The sequence below is a fragment of the Oxyura jamaicensis genome, chromosome 5 (genome assembly GCF_011077185.1).
Source record: "Oxyura jamaicensis isolate SHBP4307 breed ruddy duck chromosome 5, BPBGC_Ojam_1.0, whole genome shotgun sequence".
NCBI lineage: Eukaryota > Metazoa > Chordata > Aves > Anseriformes > Anatidae > Oxyura > Oxyura jamaicensis.
Window position 1 is genome coordinate 67,969 of NC_048897.1, and position 6,084 is coordinate 74,052.

Consider the following 6,084-nt stretch of genomic DNA (forward strand, 5'->3'; position numbering starts at 1 on the left):
AGAGGGCAGGTGAAATTCATCATTAGTAAATTGCAAGGCAATGATCCATCTGTTCTTTTCCCAGTTACAGTCCTGACATTCAGCTTGAACTTGCTTCCAGCAGCACTTGCTCCATAACCTTTCCATCTAGGGATACATGAACCCTCAGGAAATGGGAGCTACTTACCTGAGTCCATTCTGTATCAAAACAGGAGGCTACTGTTCAATATACCTGACACTAACTCATGGCACTCTTAGCTTTGATACCCCTTGACAAGATGAGGTGAATAATAATTGAATGAACTGGTGGAAAACCAATTAATACCTGGCGTAATGCATTTAGGGAGTTTCTTCCTTGAACAGAAATTACAATGTAGACTACTGGTGACCAAGTTAAATTATAAAGAACGCATCTTTCTTCATTGGGCATTTTAAGTTGACTTGTATGTCAAATAAATACATGAGAACTACACCACAACATATCGCTTCTGACCAGACAACGATATTTAGTTCTAGCAAATTAAACTGAGTACCTTCACTAAGCTTTGATATATCAAGGCACAACACATCACAGTTCCTTGGACCTTTCATTTTGCAGTGGTGTTGATTCTGTCCTACCAGATGGACAAGTAAAAAGCAAGTATGAATTGAGTTCACTCTGTTGTAAAGTGTTAAATAAAAAACACCTGGGGCAACCTGAATAGATCACTCCATCTATGAGAATATTCAAAACTCAGGTGGAAAAAAGCCCTTGTAAAAGCAACATGGCAAGTAACCCATGTAATAACTGGATATGAAACAGAAAGGCAGTCATTTCCCTACTTTTACATTAATACTTGGAGCAAAACTCATCTATTTTCACAAGAATTATTTCACAACAGTAAAAACCAACATTTTGCATTGTCACTGCAGAGATACAAACCCTTTTTTTCCTGGCCCTATTAGAATGACTAAATTAGTCAAACTTCAAAAACATGTTTTTGTACATTTTCACAGTATTAACCTATCTTCTACAAGCTGAAATACGAGTCCCTACACATGCCCCTACAATACAGGCTCTTCCACTTGCTATTCTGAGACAGATTTTTATCTTCCTGATAAGAACCCTTCATTGTAGAATTATCATAAAGAAAGCATAAGCCTACAGAAGAACAAAGAGCATTGGATTCTTTACCCATTACCCCAGCACCATGTGAGGCACCTGAACACTCAATTGACTTGATAGTTTATGTCTACTAATTGAAATATTGTTTGGTTTTCCATCCAACATTATAAAGCAACAATTCTTTCAACTTTTCCATCAAAAGTATTGGTGGGAGGCCACCTGAGACATGGCTTGACACTTCAGTTCAAATACCAATGCTACTTGCACTGATCTGACTAAGTAGTAATTTTTCCTCACTCCCCAATTAACCTGTCTGCATTAGCTTCTGCTTTTACACATCTCATACAAAGAATTGACAGGTCATACAGGAATTGACAACTCCCAAAATAAAAATCCTGTTTCAAGACATGCCCGTTCATATTTCCATTCAGGATTCACATTTGAAATCACTCTTCCTGTGTGCAGCCCCAGACTAACATTTCTTTTACAGGACTGAGGTAGTAATAATCCATTGTACTTATCAGAACAAAATCCAGCACTGATTGGGAAGTTCTGAGCACTCAGCAACTTAACTTTTGGCCAGTATAACAAATTAAATTCAGAAGGCATAACCATGCAGGCACAAAGACACAAGGCAGTCCATGGCAGTGTCAGTCACAGACCAAACTTCAGGAGAAGGACATGGCAGGTGTCTTCTGCAGCTCTGACAAACAAGCCAACTGAGATCCTCCTGAGAGCCACTAAGCCTTTTTTTTTTTTTTTTAAACCACAAAATGATGAGTTGACTAAGCTCTGCAAAGGTTACCTGTATGGGGCTTTCATCTACCATTTGAGCTCTGAGGAAACCCAACAGTTTCCATGGAAACTAGCAACATAAGCAATTTGGCTACAACAAAAAGAGAAACTACTGGGATAAATTCAGGATTGTAAAGTGCTGACAAAGGAGTGGTCTTAATACAGCACTAAGTCACAATAACATGCCTCTGACAACTCATTTCCGAACTCTAAAGTAAGCATTTGTACCAACTCCAATGCCCCCTACCCAATTTAACAAGTCCAAGTCCCAGACCCCACAATACAAACCCAACTGGTCAGCAGAACATGTCACACGGGGCAGGCTAGTGGCTTTCCAAGCTTCCCAAACTCTAAATGCTAATTTTTCAAACACAGAACAGTTCACTTAGGAGCTGAAAAAAAAACATGAAAAACCCTTCAGAAACATCAGGCTGACAGCATGGATAACCCTGGGTTACCAACCCCAGCAGGTTCAGAATTTCTCACATAAAACCAAGTTAAACTTCACCTTGCCATAGACTTCTTCAAAGAAAACTTCTCTTTTGGAGGAGAATAGTAACAAGCTGACAGGAAAATCTTCTACAGGTCCCAAGAAGTAGGCAAGCATGAGCTGACACCCTGCAGTATACACTTGCAGTGATTTTGATTCTTCAGAAACCCTTGTGTACGTGCTGCAGTAGCCTCTCCCTGAATGCTCTTCTCCACCAGTACAGATCATGTTATATGCCCCTCCAAGAACTGTTCTAACATTTCATTTACAGTAAAAAAAAAAAAAAACAAAAAAAAAAACACATTAGAACAATTTCTTCAGCTTCACCTAACCAAACAAATATTTTATGCTATTTAATTCCTTTCCCTCCAACTTCCCTTTGTTTCCTAGAGGCGTTTTTAGTGGCTCATTTTAATGCATTAGGGCTGCAGAGTCCCTTTGGAGGTCTCCGTAGAAGAAATTATCAAGTTTTGGTACAGTAGCAGCAACCATTCCTCTCACATTACCTTGTCATAAGACCTGACCATGACATTTTTACTGGCCTAGCCATAGGCACATATGATTCTGCAACATGGAGTCAGACTTAAAGTTTTTGCCTTGAATCTCTAATTGTCACTTTTTGTTCTATCTTTCCTTCTATTCTTTGTCTTTGGTTAGTCACTACAGCAAAAGCAGCATCCAGAGATCATTATTTATTCCTTGCCCTTAGAATAAGTATAAAACAGTCATAAAGATGCCATTGAAATATCATTTCAACATGCTGGTGAGAAAGGAAACCTATTTGAAATGTAAAATTTAATTAAGCCTTACACCTGGAAAATTTACCTTTTATCTTGCCCTCTCAATATTCAAGCATACACTGCATAAAGGGATAAAATATAGATCGCAACCTCATAGAGTAACAATGAAAAGATTCATTAGGGAACAGCTTCTAAACAGAGACAGAGGTCAGATGAGAAAAGTTAAAACTAGCCGTAAGGAAATTTCGCTGGAAATTAGTTAGGAGTTTCTATCCATCAACAAAAAGGAGGACCAGTCTCCTAGCAGCAGACATTGAAGCAAATGCTCCTGTGTCAGATCAGATGGGGTAATGCAGGCAGGAAAAAGTCCTCAGTCTGTTGACACTTCACAGACCCGTGCTTCTATTAATACCTTTACAGCAACAGAAGATCAAACAAATTTCCCAGTGTACCTAAAAATGCTCATTACTGTAATACAGGGATATGTTAGAAATAGAAAATAATGATGTCTAACAGGTTTATTAGGAAAAATTGCTTGGCTGCACAGGAAAATGGTTTCTGAGCCCTGAAAAAAAAAAAAAAAAAAAAAGCACTGCCTTAAAAGAAGCACTTTTGAAGGGGAGAGAAGCAATAAGCTGACCTACTTTCTTTTCTGAACTGCCAAGCTATGAATTATTGACTTTCGTCACACGTTTCCTCTTGGCTCTCTGTGGAAGTAGGAGGGCCAGAGTCTCCATGCTGCAAGTAAGAGCTTCTCATGCCATGATTAGCGACTCCTTTGGGGTGAGTACCAAGGGTTACAATGGTCTAGAAAGCATTGGAGCACCCATGACAGACAAAGTATCAGACAGGTTTCTCAGTGACATCCAAATGAGAAGCAGCTGACCATGCCAGCAGCACCCTATCACAGAGCTGGTTATCACCACAAGTCTGCTCAACACCCATCCCAGAGCACCTGAACAACTGCAAGACTCAGCATGCCAAGGCTTCAGACTGCAAACTGGCACCTGGGATTATTTTAATCCTGTTTCCTCTTCCACTTTGGAGCTCAAGTCAGACACTGTCCATATCCGCAACAGATTCATCCATCCATCTGCTAAAATTGCACAGAACAGCTTAATGCACAGGAAGGGTGCCAACAGACCAAGCCCACTTATCACCCCCAAACCTGTTATGTCCATTCTAAAGAAGTGCTTTCTGGTACTTAAGCATGATTACAGCTCAGCAGCAAGCTGCTACCTGACTGTCACACAGTATTCTGATATTCCCCCAGCATCCTCTCTAATTCTGCTCTTGTCCCACCTATAGCCTCTCCAAGATTCACCTGTCCAGCATCTCCAAAGCAAGGTCAACCCAGCTAGACCACGCCTAAAGAACAAATCAGTCCTAAGGAGTGCTTCTTCCTCAGGTGATGAAGCCACCTGCTTCAGGGGAATTGTTTCATGCTCATCTCAGACTTCCAGTGTTTTCATATATTTAATGTCATTGTCCCAGTCTCCAAAACAAGGCACTTCTTTTAGACTTATAACACACCAAGCACTAACCATATTCCTGTACAACATAACGTACCCAGGCCACAAATGCAGTTTTTATTTGCATCCTTGAGCATGTGTTACAGCACATATACAACACAGCATAATTACAGCATGTGTTATTGCAATGAACTACAGCAACATTTCTCTTTTCCACCAATTTTTTCCCCAAACGCAAAAACTCAAATCATGTCTCTTAAGTGCTAATATATATAGTTGAAAAGCCAAAGAAGTGGAATTCTCAGCTGTCAAGTTTATATCACTTACACAAGGGGACAAGGATATTTGGGTATTAAAACGCAGAGATGCAGTGAATTGTATGAAGTATTACTGCAGAGCAAATGAAGCATGAGACAGGTGATATTTACTGTTGCTATAGAGTATTACCAAGACACTTCCAATTTCCCTGCCTGTCAGGAGATTGTCCATTTGTGTTTCTGGATGCTGGAGACTTGAAATCCTTCATAACTGTTACAGACCCCCGCTTATTTCACTGCCAGGCTCTTAGCATACAGGAAGGAGGTCTTTGTCCTGGCTGCAAGGGAACACCACAAGAAGATGCAACCCAGGTCCTTGTGAGGATGTCTGACCTTCCATTTCATAGGACCTGCAATTTCAGGTTTGAATTTTCAGTACCAAGTGCCCTCATTGTTTATACCTCCAGTAACTAAAACTCACGTGTTTTTTAAAGTCATTTAATGATGGTGTACATCAGACCCAGGGATGAAATCTCATAGTTTGACTAAAACCAATTTTTCACCAACACTGCTAATTAGCTGACAGAAGCATGCATATCATTCTTTTCCAAGCACAGCATTACCTGGAAGAACACTCTTCCAAATACACACTTCAGTACTTGAAATAAGTCACAAATTGCATCAGAGAACAGAAATGCCTGGAAGTGATTTCTCTGCCATTTCAACCTTGTGATTTTGCAACTGTACATATTTAGCAGTAAATTGTCAAAACAAGTGAAATGAACCCGACTACAGTTATTTAAAGAAACAAGAGAAAGAGGGGAGGTATAAAGAAGAGGATCATCAACCAGCTGTTTTAGTTCACCTATACACGCACCGAAACAATCGCAGAGTAATATACCTGTATTACAAGAAAACAAGATAAGCAAAGCAGTGCATAGGGATTTTCTGGCTAGTACAAATTGTGCTCTGAAGTGGACAACCACTGACCCCCTCTGAACTCAGACTCACCCTGACAAAACCTCCTTTCAGGGTTGATGCCTTCACAGATGCCAGCACAAGTGTGCGCAAAGCGTTGCGTGATGAGAAACAAGCTTTATGACAAATCCTAAATACAACCTTAAACATAACTTGAAAAAAAAGGCAATGATTCACCCCTACTTGAGCTCCACATGCATTGCTGTTGCCTAAACTTCACAAATTTTAAGCAAAAATAATTTAAGATGTAATGAGAAGTCCTTTACTC